General features: G+C 53.9%; 1 protein-coding gene across 7 annotated transcripts in view; it reads left to right on the top strand.

Annotated features, from left to right (window-relative positions):
• Nucleotides 1–14,541, top strand: part of PC (pyruvate carboxylase) — a 92,917-nt gene that overhangs the window by 55,671 nt on the left and 22,705 nt on the right. Inside the window, exon 1 of one of the 7 annotated variants that reach the window (XM_033121620.1) lies at nucleotides 5,609–5,627. The exons of 5 other annotated variants lie outside the window; for them this stretch is intronic. The gene's annotated coding sequence lies outside the window, so the exon portion shown is untranslated. Of the gene's footprint in view, nucleotides 1–5,608; nucleotides 5,628–11,453; nucleotides 11,580–14,541 lie in introns of those variants that run through there. One more of the 7 variants, XM_033121622.1, reaches the window with a different exon arrangement.

Genomic DNA, 14,541 nt, shown 5'->3' on the forward strand with positions numbered 1-14,541 from the left:
ATTTAAATTTCAGATAAACCACAACTAATTTTATAGTATAAGTATGCCCCAAATATTGCATGGGATATACTTACACGTTTTTTAAAATGCTGTTCCTCTGAAATTCAGTGTTGAACTGAACGGCTTGCATTTTAATTTGCTAAATCTGGCAGCCCTGGCTTGTTAGCTTTATCTTGGCTGAGAAGAGCGTCAGGAGCTTGGGAGGAGCTGCGGTAGTTGTCTTGCTGCTCACATCTCTCTCTCTGCCTGTTGTGCTGAGGGCTACAGATCTCTGGCCCGTGGTACATTTTAAAGTAAAACATTCTTAACATCTAAACTCCAAACATATCTAACTTTTGCATTTTTCCTCCAAAGAAGGAATATTAAAGCATTTTATATGAATGTACCAAAATGCCGGTAGAAAACTGCTTTGCTTCCTATTCTTCAAGGACAGATAATCACAACAGAAATGTAAGAAATCTCATACAATCGGTCTCACATTTTGCGTTTCTGGAAGAATCACTTGACTTAAACCAACGAATTCAGAAAACTCTCTAAGTTCTTTTAAAACTCCCTCAGAGGGAAATGCCACCGCTTTTTCTAATCTGTATCTTTTCCTGAGCTGACTGGCCAGACGTTTTCCTTCGAGTTTAATCTCAGCCGTCTTTGATGCAGCTTGAACTCATTATTCCTGCCTCTTGGAGCAGCTGTGGCTAACAAGGCGTCTGGATGTGAACAGGAAGACCCGCCATCTGCAGACGTATCTTCCCTGGGCTGCTGCTTCTCCAGCTGTGTCTCCCGAACACGATGTCTGGGCTTCTCCACCTGGAGAGCCGCAGTGCGAAAGCCACTGGTCAGTTCAGGCCTCCGCCGAGTCCAGTGTAGCTGGGCCCCAACCAGCTACATCCGTGTAGCTGCCTGTGGTCAGCCGCTACGTAGCATATTGCACATTGGGACTGTCGCAGAACATTTAGGCACCTTGGTCTCAGAAGGGGGACACGGTCTCCATCCAGTTCAAGATCAGTCTTCGACCTGAACTGGGGGCCTCCCTTCCCTGGCTTGTTCCGGCTCTTTCCTGCTCCCACCTCTACTTCTGCAACCCTTCCTCTCCCAGCTCTTTTCCCTTCCTCTTCCTATAACTTACTAAACATTTTCTTGTGCAGGAAGATGTCTGTCACGTGTATAATGGAGAATGGACTCATGTCTAGAATCATAATGACTTAGTACAACGCGGTAAGAAAAAGCCAACCAGCCCAGCAGAAAAAGGGGCTCATGATATGAACAGGCAGTTCATAAAAGAGAAAACCTAAAATTATTTCCACAATCATGAGAAAATATCCTACTTTACTAATAATCAGGGAAAGGAAAATGAAGACAAGATACCATTTGATACCCAGGAGATTGACAAAAATCAGTCTGACAGTAGAAGCGTTGGCAAAGATACAGGGAAATAGAAATTTGATTCTCATTCTGGTGGCTGCAGAAATTACTAGGATAACTACTCAGGTGACGTATATGGCAATATTGACATGTACAGTGAACCTACCGTCTGATGCAGCAATTCCAACTCTAGGTATAGACCCAGAGAAATTCTTGCATACTTTGTATATGGGATCGAGGTTATTCATTTTTAACATTTTAATTGACTCTTCATCATAATTTTTTTAAACATACATAAAAATGGAATAAATAGTACAATGACGTCCGTGTACCTTTTGCCCTAACCCTAACCTATAGGTCCCTCATTTGGGCTTGGATAAACTGTGTGTATATAATATTATACAGCCACTAAAATTAATGATCTAGATCGACTTATATCATTGTGGACAGATTCCAAACATTAGGTGAAAAAAATGTATTAAAAAATGATAGTGTATCGTTTATGGAAAAATGAGAACACAAGTATGTGGTTCTGAGTACCTGTATGTCCAATCAGTGTGGGGCTTGGAAGCCCCCGGGAATTCGGAAGAGCCACAAGAGGAACGGCAACTGTTTGCTGTGTGTGCTTTTCCTCTTGTTCAATTTAACTGTTATTTTTTCAAAACAATACATGTGGACACTTTAGAAAGCCAAATTGTGCCACGAGGCTTATAAAAGACTCCTCGGTCCCCTGTCCAGCCTGCCCTCCCCAGAGACACCCCTCACCCCCTTTGACTCCTGGCTGCTTCCCCTCATGTTTCCAGATAGCACTGGACTCGGTTTATTGACTTCCTTGTCTGGAAGATTTAGCTGGCTTTTGCCGCCCCGCCACCCCTCCAGCCCCCAAATGCGTACCCACTTTCCCTAGTCCTCTCAGCATGGTTATGTAACCATTTTTGTTAAAGCACGTTTTCATCTTTTACATTATTAGAATCCAGTAAATACTCACATTTGAGAACACTGAGTGTTTACATGGTAACGTTTTCTTACACACTGTCTCAGTTACCAGGAGTTGCTGTTTACCTTACTCCTTCATCCCCAGACACATTGCAATTTGCCCTCTCCTCTCCATTCTTTCAGTCACTTCAGGCAATCTAGGCTGTTTGTTTGTTTGTTTGTTTGTTGTTTAAGCCGCCCCATCCCTCCCTTGGGAAACCCCCACCCCAGGGAGCTTTCTGGCCTTTGTGTTGCCCTGTGGTTCTCTAGGCCACTGCCAGCACGCACGGAGGGACCTCCTTCACCATCACCCTGAGAATCCCCCTTGCTCTTCTGTGCTGCCTCCTGGATCCACAGTCTTCCTCAGTCTTAGTTCATTTACTATTGTTTGTGACTGTCCATCTTCCCAGGCAGACGGGCATGTGGGTGGTAAACTTTCCTTGGCCGGGCATTCTGCAATATCTTTATTTTGCTCCCACACTCGATTGATAGTCTAACTGTGTAGAAAACTCTAGGTTGGAGGATATTTTCCCTCAGAAGTAGCTTCTGGCTCAGTGCCCCTGTTGAAGACTGGTGTGTGACCACCTTCTTCTCGTTCTCTTCAGAAGTGTAGTCGCCTGTGTGTTGGCCCCTAAAGATACCAGGTTCTTATCCCTGGGACCTGTAAGTGTCACCTTATAAGGAAAAGGCCTGTGCAGATGTGATGAAATTAAGGGTCGGTTTTTTTTTTTTTTTTTTTTTAAGATTTTATTGGGGAAGGGGAACAGGACTTTATTGGGGAACATTGTGTACTTCTAGGACTTTTTCCAAGTCAAGTTGTTATCCTTTCAATCTTAGTTATGGAGGGTGCAGTTCAGCTCCAGTTTCAGTTGCTGTTGTTGCAGGGGGCGCAGCCCACCATCCCTTGCAGGAGTCGAACCAGCAACCTTGTGTTTGAGAGCCCACTGGCCCATGTGGGAATCGAACCGGCAGCCTTCCGTGTTAGGAGCACGGAGCTCCAACCGCCTGAGCCACTGGGCCGGCCCGAAGTTCAGGGTCTTGACATGGGGAGATGTTCCTGGGTTATCTGGGGGGCCCTAAATGCCATTACTCGTGTCCGCAGCAGACAGGGGCAGGAGATCAGACATCCATTGCAGAGAAGGCCATGTGACGACACAGGGAGAGACTGGAGTGATGCAGCCACAAGCCAAGGTGGTGCGGCGGCCACCAGACGTGGAGGAGGCGAGGAAGGACGTTCCCTAGAGCCTCTGGAGGAAGCACAGCCCTGCCAGTTCCTTGCTTTCGGCCCAGTGAAACATGACTTCAAAACTAAAAGAGAATAGATTTCTGTGGTGGTTTACGCCACCAAGTCTGGTAATTTGTTACGGTAGCCCCAGGAAGGTAATACAGGAAGCTAGTGGGATCCCACTTGATCCCAGTTCCAGGTGGGACTTTGGGCGTCATGCTGGAATCTCAGCCTTCCCAACCTGGTGTTTGTCCTTCAGCTCCAGGAAGCTTTCTGGATAATTCTCCCCTGCTGGGCCCCAGGCTCCCTGGACTCAGTCTTATTCCCTTACCTTTTCTCCTGTCTGCCATACGTCAGTCTTTTTGTTATGCTTTCTGGGTGATGTCCTCAACTGTCTTCTAATCCTGTTTATTATGTTTAAAAATGTCTGCAACTCTATTTTTAACTTCCTAGAGCTCTTTCTCCTTGCCTTTTTAAAATAGCTGCCGCCTCCCAACGCAATAGCTTCTCTTCTCTGGGGAGATTAATTATAGCGTTTTCTAAGTATCTGCTCTCAGTATTACTTTTCTTCTCAGAATTCCCTTGTTTTCATTCCTAATTTGTTTTGGTGAAATTGTTGGCGATTTCCTCCAATAGCGGGTGATTTCGGACTGTCTATTCATACTGAAGACTGTGACACCAAAGCCAATCAGAAAGCGTGGGCCCGGTGTCCTCACCGCTGGGAGAGGAGACTGCCGGCCCCCATGAAATGTCAGTAGCCCCGGGACTTCAGTCTGGGCTGCTGCTTTCCTAGAGAGGGGTCCTCACTGCCTGACGATCAGCCTGGGGACCGCTCTGTGGAAGCTGAGGGGTCTGCAGTCTCCCTGTCTGTCTGTAGAACTCCATAAGTCCCTCTGCTCTTTCTGGTGGCTCTGCCTGGGCTGGGCCACATGGCCGGGGTGGAGTCTCTCCAAGGACTGAGCCTCTTGTCTTCTGTAAGGTGCCATGCCTGGGGGTCAGGACCAGTGCACCTGGCTCTGACACTTCCTAGCAGTGTGCCCTTGGGCACGTGGCTCCCTCTGGCCTGCCTGAGTCAGGTCCTACAGCTCTAGACTTGGGAGTGCACGTGAACTTGCCGCAGGGGGTGTTGGGAGGATTCCGTGAGTGACTACAGGGGACTTTGCAGGGGCCAAGGGTGTTTGCGGTTCCTGTCGTTCTGCTGGGGTTGGTAGGGTCCCTTGGCCAAGTGTGTGTGTGGGGGTGGGTCTGGGGCTCTCAGTCTCTTAGACTGTCACCGAATTCTTTTGCTGTCCCACCTTCTGAGGCACCGACCCACCAAGTTCTGCACGTTCCAGGAGCCCACAGTTCAAATTCGCTTGTTCTGTGTCTCCCCTGCATGTTCTCCACCCCGTCATTGTCACATGCTATCCATCGTCCAATTTACTGACCTCTGTCATCTGCTGCCGTTGGCTGTACCATAATTTGTCCTTGTGGGTTTGTGCTCTTAAAAAAATGTTCTTTTACTGAAGTTTTAGTGGGATTTCTGAAGGGAGTAGAAATGGACCCGTGTTTGATCCATTACATTTCACCAGATCTAGTGCTTACCATAAAGCATGAAGCAGATATATCAACATAGTGACATCAGTTTATTCTGGGTCCACGGGTCTTGTATTGCTAGATGCATTGTCTGTATTTTTCAGATGTTTCAGAGAGAGAGAGAGAGAGAGACTAACTCTGGTCTAGTGCCCTCTAGCTCATTCTGCCTTCCTCCTCCTCTGACCCAAACACCTGAAAGTCCTTGTCCAAAGTTTGGAGAGTTTGCAGTAGATGCTTCCTCACTTGCTTCCATTTTCACTTTTATCTCCACCCACTGTGAGCCACCCAAGAGGCCACCAGTGGGCCCTCTGCTGTGAGCCCAGCAGCTGTTTTTTAATTCCTTTTTTGTTTTGTTTTGTTTTGTTTTGTTTTTTATTCCTTATTAGAGCTCTGCTGTGTAGACACTCCTCATTCCTCGAAACCCTTGGCTCTCACGGCGACACTCCCACAGTCCGTGGACGGTCCCTGGGTGTCCCTCTGCTCATCCTGGTCGGTGGGTGTTTCCCGCTCTCTCCTCTGCCCGAGCAGGTGGAGGTGATTCCCTGGTCTCCCTCCTGCTCAGTGTGTCAGACTCACGGTCCAGCTGCCTGGCTGCCCTCCCCAGGTGCATAGCTTGCAGTTACTTCACGCTCTTCAGTGTTAAAGCTGAGGTCTCCCGTCTCTTTCTACATCCACCTCTGTGTTCTCTAACTTGGCACTCACCTCTTAAAATAGGAGCCAAGAGTCATCCTTACCTGTGGCCTCTTTACCCCTCATCTAACGGGCACTGGTGATACTACCTCGGGTGTGTTTCTTCCCTCAGGGCTCATTATCTCTTACATACATTAGAACATCTTCTAGTCTTTCCTCCTCAAATCCAACTTCCTCCCAACCGCTATAGTGGCCCCTCTAAATTGCAAATCACTGCCCCTGGCCTGGTTTCTGTGGTCCTATCCTCTGACATTGTGGGTACGGTCCACACCCCTTGCTGTGCATGTGCGCTCCTGCCCTGAAGGCCAGGTGTCTGCCCCTGCTCACGCCCTGCCTCTGGCCTCAGTGGACTTCACCAGGCTGTTGGCTCCTTTGCCTGTGCTCGAGCTGTTCCCCACCCGAGCCGCCTCCCTCCCGCCCTCTCCCCCGCTCCCCCTCTCCCCAGTACCTTTCTTCAAGGGGCCTTCCTACTGACTCTACCAGCTCTCCATGCAGCCACACTCCAACGCTGGCAGTTCCTGCTCGTGTTTGCTGCCAACCACTCGCGGTGCTGATCACAGCTCTAAGCAGCCCCACCCAGCTTCGAAGGCCCCTCCGTAACCTGCCTCAGGATGAGCACATGGGGGAGGGGGACATTTTTACCACCCTGTGCTCCTGCCCCTGATTTCAGGGTCTCTGTAGGTTCTGGTCGTTCGTGAGAACCCCGAGGCTGCCATAGCGAAGTACCAAAGCAGGGTGGCTGACAGCAGAGATTTCATGTCTCATAGTCTGGAGGCCAGAAGTCCAAAGCCAAGGTGCTGGCAGGGCCACACTCCCTCTGTCAGCTCTAGGGGAGGCTCCTTCCTTGTCTCTTCTAGCTTCTGGTGTTTGCTAGCAATCCTTGACGTTCCTTGACTTGTGGATGATTTCTCGGGCACATGGTCGCCGTCTCCCTGGGTGTCTTCAGGCCGTCTTCCCTCTGTGCGTCTGTCTGTTTATTATTCCCTTTTTATAAGGACCCCAAGCTTATTGGATTAGGGTCCACCCTAGTGACCTCGTTTTCACTGATTACCTCTGTAAAGAGCCTATTTCCAACTAAGGTCCCATTCTGAGGTCCTGGGGGGGTGGGGCTTCCACGTGTGTTTGGGGAACACAATTCAGTCCATACACTGGCACGCACTTTCCTGTCACCTTGGAACTGGGGTGCACTGAGTGGGTGAGTGGGGAGCAGTCCTATGTGACCCTCCAGCTGGGCAGTGGGACATGAAGGCCCCGGGGAGCTTCCTGGAGCACCCTGGGTTCGGATGTCTATCTTCCTGCAAAGCATTGTCCAGCCACGTTTAGAATTGAGTCTTTGGTATCTGTCACCTCACTCAGCCCCGAAATGCTTTCCTGAGTCCCGGGCTCAGTCTGGGAGTTGCTTTTGCTGATCTCGCCCTTGGACCTTCCTTGTAACACTTGGGGCTCTCCTGTGTGTGTCACACTTGTGTGTCCCACTAGCTTGCGTGCGCTGCGTCTCGGAGGGGCCATTCCTTATTCATCTTTGTTGGACGCTCCATAAAGCTTGTGGGCTCACACGACTCTGCATAATCCTTACGGGACCTGGAGTGTTTGTTCATTCCCCAGACATTTAGTTCAGTGTCAGGCACTGCAGAGCACTAGGGAGACTTCGGGGGACAAAATAGACGGAGGATCCTGTCCTCAAAATCCTCACAGTGTCCCGCTGAGATGGGTTATGACGTCTTCCCGAGCACAGACATGATCTCCAGGAGCGCCCTCAGAAGCAGGAAGACAGTGGGCTGTGACAAGCACAGTGATGGCACCGTGTTGACGACACGTGGCTACCCCAGGGAGGGTCCCCGTGCCAGCCGGGCAGGTGGGGTGGAAGGCCTTCCTGAGTGAGTCGGAAAGGAGGTGGAGAAATGAGGCAAGTGGCCCTCTGAGCACAGCCTGACCCCCACGCTCAGGTGCCTGGGCAGGCGGGTGCAGGTCGGCAGTAGCTCTCCTTTTGCACCAGGGGGCAGTGTTCACCCTGAAAGGCTTCCTGCCCTCGAATGAGGTTGGGACCCAGCAGCCACTGCCATGCCAGCCAGTGGCCCACCACGTGTCCCTGTGCTTCCCTGTCCCTCCCCTGCAGGCCCTGATCACCCCTCACTGGTCTCCTCTCCCCACGCCTCCTCCATTCCCCAGTCCACAAATCCCCCCTGCCCATGCAGTACCAGTCGTCCCAAGTGTCGCTCTTCCACCCTCTCCCCGCTCTTACAACCAGGGTTGCTGGGGTGACGTGGAGCCATGTTGGCACGACCCCGAATCACGCAGCCTGCTCAGGGTGGGAGCCACTGTGCTGCGCTGCCCGGGCCCGCGTGCTCTTTCCCCTCACGTCTCTTCCTGCCTCTTCTTTCTTGTCTGTCACCTTCATTGTTTCTCGTGCCCCCACCCTGTAGCGCCCCCACCCAGGAATCTCAGCCTCAGCCTGTCCTCTCTCTGGGCACTTCGACATCCACTGCTGCAGCCCTAGAAGCCAGCGGTCTTTGCCTCTTCTGTCTCCCGGTGACAGGTTCAGGGCAGTGCAGAGTGCCCCCGCCCCCAGAGGCTCACTTCCTCCACAGCGTGAAGCCCTCTGCCAAGAACACTTTCTTTCTGGTTCTGACCTGCTTTTGCTGGCAGCTGCTGAGGCGGGCTGGGGGCGGGGGACAGAGCCTGGTGGGGTGCTGGTGCTGGCGGGGGTCGGAGGAAGTGGATGTATAGGAGCCTCATTAGTTAATTTGGAAATTCCTGGGCCTGTTTCCACCCTCTCCCTTCTCACCCCCTCCGGCTGCTCTCCAGCCCACCTGCTGAGGGCAAGACTGGGGGCCTCCAAAAGTGACATACTGGCCCCTGAGGTAGGGCCCTGGCTCTCCCTTCCTCTGTGCCTGCTGCCCACAGCTGCCCTCGGGGGCTGCAGGAGATGCTGTGTGAGTACAGGGACATGCAGGGTGGAAGCAATGCAGATCCTCCAAGGGACACCAGGGCCTGCTGCTTGGCTGCAGCAGGCCTTCCCGTGGCTGCCCCACTCCGACCGCAGCAAGGCCGCTCCGCCCGAGAGCATTCCGCCCTGAACACAGTGGCCCTGCTGTCTGGACCCAAACTTGGATGATGATGTCCTGACAAGGAAATTTGGTGTTGCTCCTGGTTATGAGAGGCAGCCGGGAGACGTAGCTTAGGCCAGACATAGTGGGATTTCTAGCGCCATTTTGGTGACTTTACTGGACAAATGGAAATGGCCCCAGCTGATCAGGGCCACACGGTTGTCGGCCGGTCACCCTGCTCTCTGGCAGGACGTGCAGAATGCTGTGGGGGTCCTGTTGGACTTCAGGCCAGTGACAGGTTTTTATCAGGCGTGGTTCCCAAGTGCCTGTACACTGTGCTTCTGACGCAAGGCTCCACTTACTCCTTTCGTTGCCTCAGCTTATTCCTCCATTTGCCCTGGTGGGTCAGAGCTCCTGCTGCGGAGGGAGGCACACGCGTTGGCTCAAATCTGTCCCTGCTGGGTGAGCTTGGGTGTCACTTCACCCCGCCACGCCTGGGTCCTTATCTGGAAAGGGACTGATATGGAGGTATGCGCTTACGTGATTCGTACATTCAGAACTTCCTACACTAGCTCAGGGCCTGGTAAAGAGGGGAGGCTCTGCCTGCCAGCCGTGCCTGTCACCACTGTGTCCCCCCGCCCCCACGCTGGCACTGGCCTGGCATGTAGGTGGAGCTTGGTGAGTGTTGGATGTTGTGGGAGGGAGCAATGTGGCGGGATCACCAGACCCGGGGACAGCGACATCCAGACCCTTCCCCTGCCTCGCTCCACAGGCAGTCGTGGGTATCTTCCTCTGGAAGGAGACCGCTGAGCTTATTGATCCAGTGTTGGAGGAGAGAGCTGACGCTGGGAGACAAGTAGACATGGTGGCATCGTGCTGACGCAGGGACAGGTGTTCCAGACACTCCTGTGTCCCTGTGCCACATTCTGCTGGCGAGACAGTGTTTACATGTCCCAAGTGAGAGGCAAAGCCGCCTCATTTCCTGTCTCTAGTGTATGGCCACGGGAAGGGATCTGTCAGCTGGCATCTGCAGGAACTGGCAGCTTCTGTCAGAGAGGAAACCGGGGCAAGAATCTTTGGGTGACGGTGGTTGCTTTTCTCTTATTCGTCATTTCCCCCATCTCTGAGGTCAGAATAGGACGTTTTTCCTCATGTGCGTCACCAGCGCCGAGCAAGGCACCGTGGTGTCCCTGAGCCACGTAACCAGAGGCGTGCTGCATCTGGTAGCCTCTGACAGGCCTTTCCTACGGGGGGGGGGGGGCGGGGGTTGCAGCCACGGCGAGGGCGTCCTTGCACAAGGCTTGCAGCTCCCTAGGCAGGGTCAGCTGATGAGACAGACAAGGGGGTGTTCCTAGATGCCTGGTTGGGTTACCACAGCCTCCGTCGGAGAGTTTAAGGAAGATTTGCAGCCAAACTGTCAGTGACCTTGAGGACTTCCTGGTTACCACCCACCACGGAAAACCCCCAAATCAGGGCTCACTGGGCCGTGCTGGGGTCCTGGCCCCTGCCCACCCTCTCCTGTGACTGCACCATCACCTGTTCTCAGCCCCGGTGGGAGGGTGACAAGATGCCACCTGGAATGGTGCCTGAGGGAAGGCCAGCGCTCTGCAGGCTCTTTTTGGGCAAGTGCCACTGAGGAGAGGCTGTCACTCGGGTCACTCCAGGTGCCAGGGCTTGATCTGGGGCAAGGCGTCCCATTTAACGCCAGAGGGAGCCCCTCCAGCAGGGTTTCAGGAAGGGAGTTTGGTGTCCTTTGTTCCCACCTCAGGTGTTCCACTTCTCCTGTGGGTCTTGCTTGGTGCCTCCAACCGCATTGCTTCCCACCTCTGCCCCCCGAGCATTGCACAAGGGCCTCTTCTCCCTCCAGCTTGGAGGGACAGGGCAAGATTCAGGGAGCAGTGGGAATCTCCTCCCTTTGGCCCATCCCGAACCCCTTACACTCAACACACACACACACACACACACACACACACACACACACACACGACTCACGAAGGTCCTGCTTCCGGAAAGAGGGCTCTGGGAGGCGGCCACTTCTGGCCTGCAGGTTTTCTCCCAGCTGAAGTTGATTCTGGAAAGGCCTAAGGAAGCACCAGGCAGACGAACCCTCTGGTTTCAGGTCTGGGAGGGGAGTGCGACTTCACAAGGGACACGGCTGAGTTAACCGAGTTCGGAGAAGGGTGGACATGTTCTGGGAGTGAGGCAGTACTTTTATTCGTCTCTGTGTCCTCGGGTGCCAAGCCTGGCACCGGTGCTATGAACTGAGCTGCAGGGCTGCGTCCGGGCTCTGAGGGGCAGTGTGACCTATGCCCTCTGTCATCCCCGAGAGCCCCTCCCGACCAGGCCCTCCAGGCCGCACTCTGCTGGTTGAGGCTTCTGTGCCCTGAGAAGTGGCAGCAGGAAGTCCGCTCTCTGTCCTCCCGCTGGTATCCTGCCTCAGACCACTGCCCTCACAGTCTGGGGCTACGAATCACCTGCTGCCTGCATGACCAACCCCCGCCTGTCCTCTGGGCCCAGCGCGGGAGGAGGTGGGAAGTCACTCAGCTGAAGCCACCCCTTCCCCTGATTTCAACCTTGGCCGCCGCCCAGGCCTCCAGCAGTCTGGTGCCCGAGAACTTTGTATTCTGGGGCAGTGGCTTCAGGCGGAGCAGCCAGCTGCCCGTGGACTCCTTTGACAGAAGCAGCGCTGGGCGCTTGGCTGGTGTGGGGTGAGTCTCCAGGGAGGGCACAGCTCCTGTGTCCTGTGTGCTCGAGTCAGGTGTGGGTCTCGATTCGTGAGCGTGGCCCTCTCTCCATGTTGGCCCCTGGTCCCAGGAAGCCCACCGAGTCCCCGGCTCTGGCCGGTGCTGCAGCGTGGGTGTGGGCCCAAGTGTGGAGGGGCACGCTGTGTCGGGGCAGGGCTTCCCCCTTGCTCCCCACACTCAACTGGGAGGAGACGCCAGTGGGAAAATAGAGCAGTTCACGGCACAGGGCTGTGTGATTCGTCAGGACGACCCACCGAGGTTGGCCAGGGGGGTGGTGGTACCCGATTTTACAGACGAGAAGAGGCCTCAGGTACCCAGACCGGGAAGGTAGAGCTGGGGGCAGACCCAGGCCTGCCAACTCCAGCCTCAGGCTGGGCTGCCCTCTGCCCCACTTTCACCACCACTCTGAGTTCAGCGCAAGGGCTCTGACCTTTCCCCTTCTCTAACCCTCTGCCTTGCTGCTCCTACACCCCAGGGCCTGGCGCTCAGGACATGGGCTCCCACTTTAGAATATATCCTTGGGTTGGAGTCCTAGAATGGTAATGACCGGCCAAGGGGTATAAATATTTTAAAGGCTCTTGATAGGTTTTGCAAAGGTTCTCCAGAGAGCTGCCCTGATAGCCAGACAGCGCCTTCTGGGTCTGTGTCTGGTAGGCCTTCAGCACTACCTGCCATCGTTTACTCTGTAATTGCTCATTTCATAGGCAAACGTGACACTTCCCTCTTCTCTTTTGACTGTGATGACTTCCGGTGAGGTAAACCTGTTAACGGTTCCTCAGTTATTGCTCTGTTGCTGTGTTGTCTTGAAGGAGCCCAGGGCCTCGTCTCGCCTTTACCGTGTGGTGGTTTGGGCGCTTCTCGGCCCCGCCAATCCCGCCTGCGGCCCTGAGCAGAGCAGGCATTTGGTGCCCAGGACGAGGGCGAGATTCGCAGCCCACACCTGCTCTCTGGGGTGTGTGCCATTGGGTGCCAGGGCCTGCCTGCATCCAGCTGCTCTGCCAGGAAAGAATTTTTCTCCCAGTGGGCAGACTATCCAGAGCAGAGCTCGGAGGATGAGGCCGGCTGCTGGTCGATTGGATTGATCGATGGGTGAGGGGGAGAGAGCCGGGTAACTAACAGCTGCAGCTCACTGGACTCTGAATGGGGGTGAAAGTCAAATGTTGCCAGCCCTGAGCGCCTAGCAGGCACTTTGACACCTATTGTGAGCAGGTACTGCTCCCCACTGTTCCGGTGTCAGCGAGAGGTATGGCTTTTTCACTTTTTATTTTGAAATAATTTCAGACGTACAGAAAAGTTGCAAAAGCAGTACAAAGACTTCTCTTACCCCAATTCCCCCAGTGCTGATACTTACCATGTTTGTTTCATTAATTCATTTTTCCCTGAGCCATGTGAGTATAAGTTGCTGGCTTGGTGCCCCTAAACCCTTAAACACTTACGTATTTTTTCCTAAGGATGAGGATATTCTCTGACATAACCACAGTACAGAGATCTGGATCGGGAATTAACATTGACACAGACCTTATTTAAAATTTGTCACTTGTCCCCCTAATGTCCTTTATCGCAACAGAAATCCAAGGTCCAGTGCAGGACCACACATGCATTTTGTCGTCGTCTCTTCAGTCTCCTTTAATCTGGAAGTTTCTTTGGGCTTTGTCTGGCATGACTTTTGACATGTCTGAAGAGCACAGGCCCGTTATTTTGTAGACTGTCTCTTAGTTTAGGCCTCGTGTTGCCCCCTGATTGGATTCAGCTGTGGTCTGTGGCAGAGACACCCACGGGTCCTCCTCGGCCTCCTGGCAGGAGGCACGTGATGTCCATTTCACGCTAGCAGTGTCCGCCTGGGTGGCTTGGTTACCGTGCTGTATGCGGCTCTGTCTACTTTGTAATGAATAAGTAAGGACAGCGTCTCTCATCTGAGAAGATAAGCCAGAGCCCAGCAAGCTGACCCCGCGATCATGCAGCTGAGTGTGACCCGGGCGCTGCCCCCAGGCCGGGGCCCGTCTTGTCTCGTGGGCCTGCTCAGTCCTGGGCTGTCCGCCTGGGGTGGGGCTCACCGCGCCTGAGAGCGCCTTGCGGCTTCCCGGCCTCCTCCTTCCTCTGAGCCGCCCGCCCCTCAGGCTCCTTCGTTGGCTGGTCCTGTGGTCCAGACTCAGCGTTGGTGGCCTCCAGGCACCCGCCCCCCTCTCTAGTCTGCCCTCTCCTGGCTGATCTCCTCCAGGCCCATGGCCTCTAACACATCCATTTGCCAATCACACCCAGGTTTCCTGCCGCTCGGACCTCATCTGGGGTCCATCCCACTCCTGGGGTGGGGGGTGCTGGTTCGCTCTCATCTCCTGTGACAGGGAAGGTCATTCCCACCCTCGCATCCTGGATTTCTTCCTTCCCCCCCACAACGGCTCTCTCAGCGAATCTTACCTGTTGTGCCCCCAAGTATCTCCCCTATTCTGCCCATCCCCCGTTGCTCCCGCCCAGCTCGGAGGCAGTGTCTGGTCTCAGCCCCACACACGCACCCTCCTTCAGCCTGGCTGCTCTCCAGCCCTGAGATCTTTCCAGCTGTGCAGAGGCCAAGAGCCGGAAGCCTTGCGCTCCTGCAGCCTCACCTCCCGCCTCGCCGCAGCGCCCCTGCCGCCCGCCCGGCCCTGGATCTCGAACACATCCAGCTCGTTTGTCCCTCTACTTGGGGCTTTCGCTCAGACTGCGGGGCCCCTGCCTCTGCTTCTCCCGCTCAGATGGCCGCTCGTGCCCCTCCTCAGAGAGCCCGGCTTTCATACCCAGCCCCAGTGAGCTCTCCCCACCCCCCAAGTAATTCACAAAACGCTACCTGTTTTCTTACCTTTGAGGCGCTACTCATGATCTGAAAGGACCTTATTTCTGTCTTGGTTTTCCTTCTCTCCTTTCCTTTCTCTGCCTACCTGCTGGGAGAACG

The sequence above is a fragment of the Rhinolophus ferrumequinum genome, chromosome 11, assembly GCF_004115265.2.
Source record: "Rhinolophus ferrumequinum isolate MPI-CBG mRhiFer1 chromosome 11, mRhiFer1_v1.p, whole genome shotgun sequence".
NCBI lineage: Eukaryota > Metazoa > Chordata > Mammalia > Chiroptera > Rhinolophidae > Rhinolophus > Rhinolophus ferrumequinum.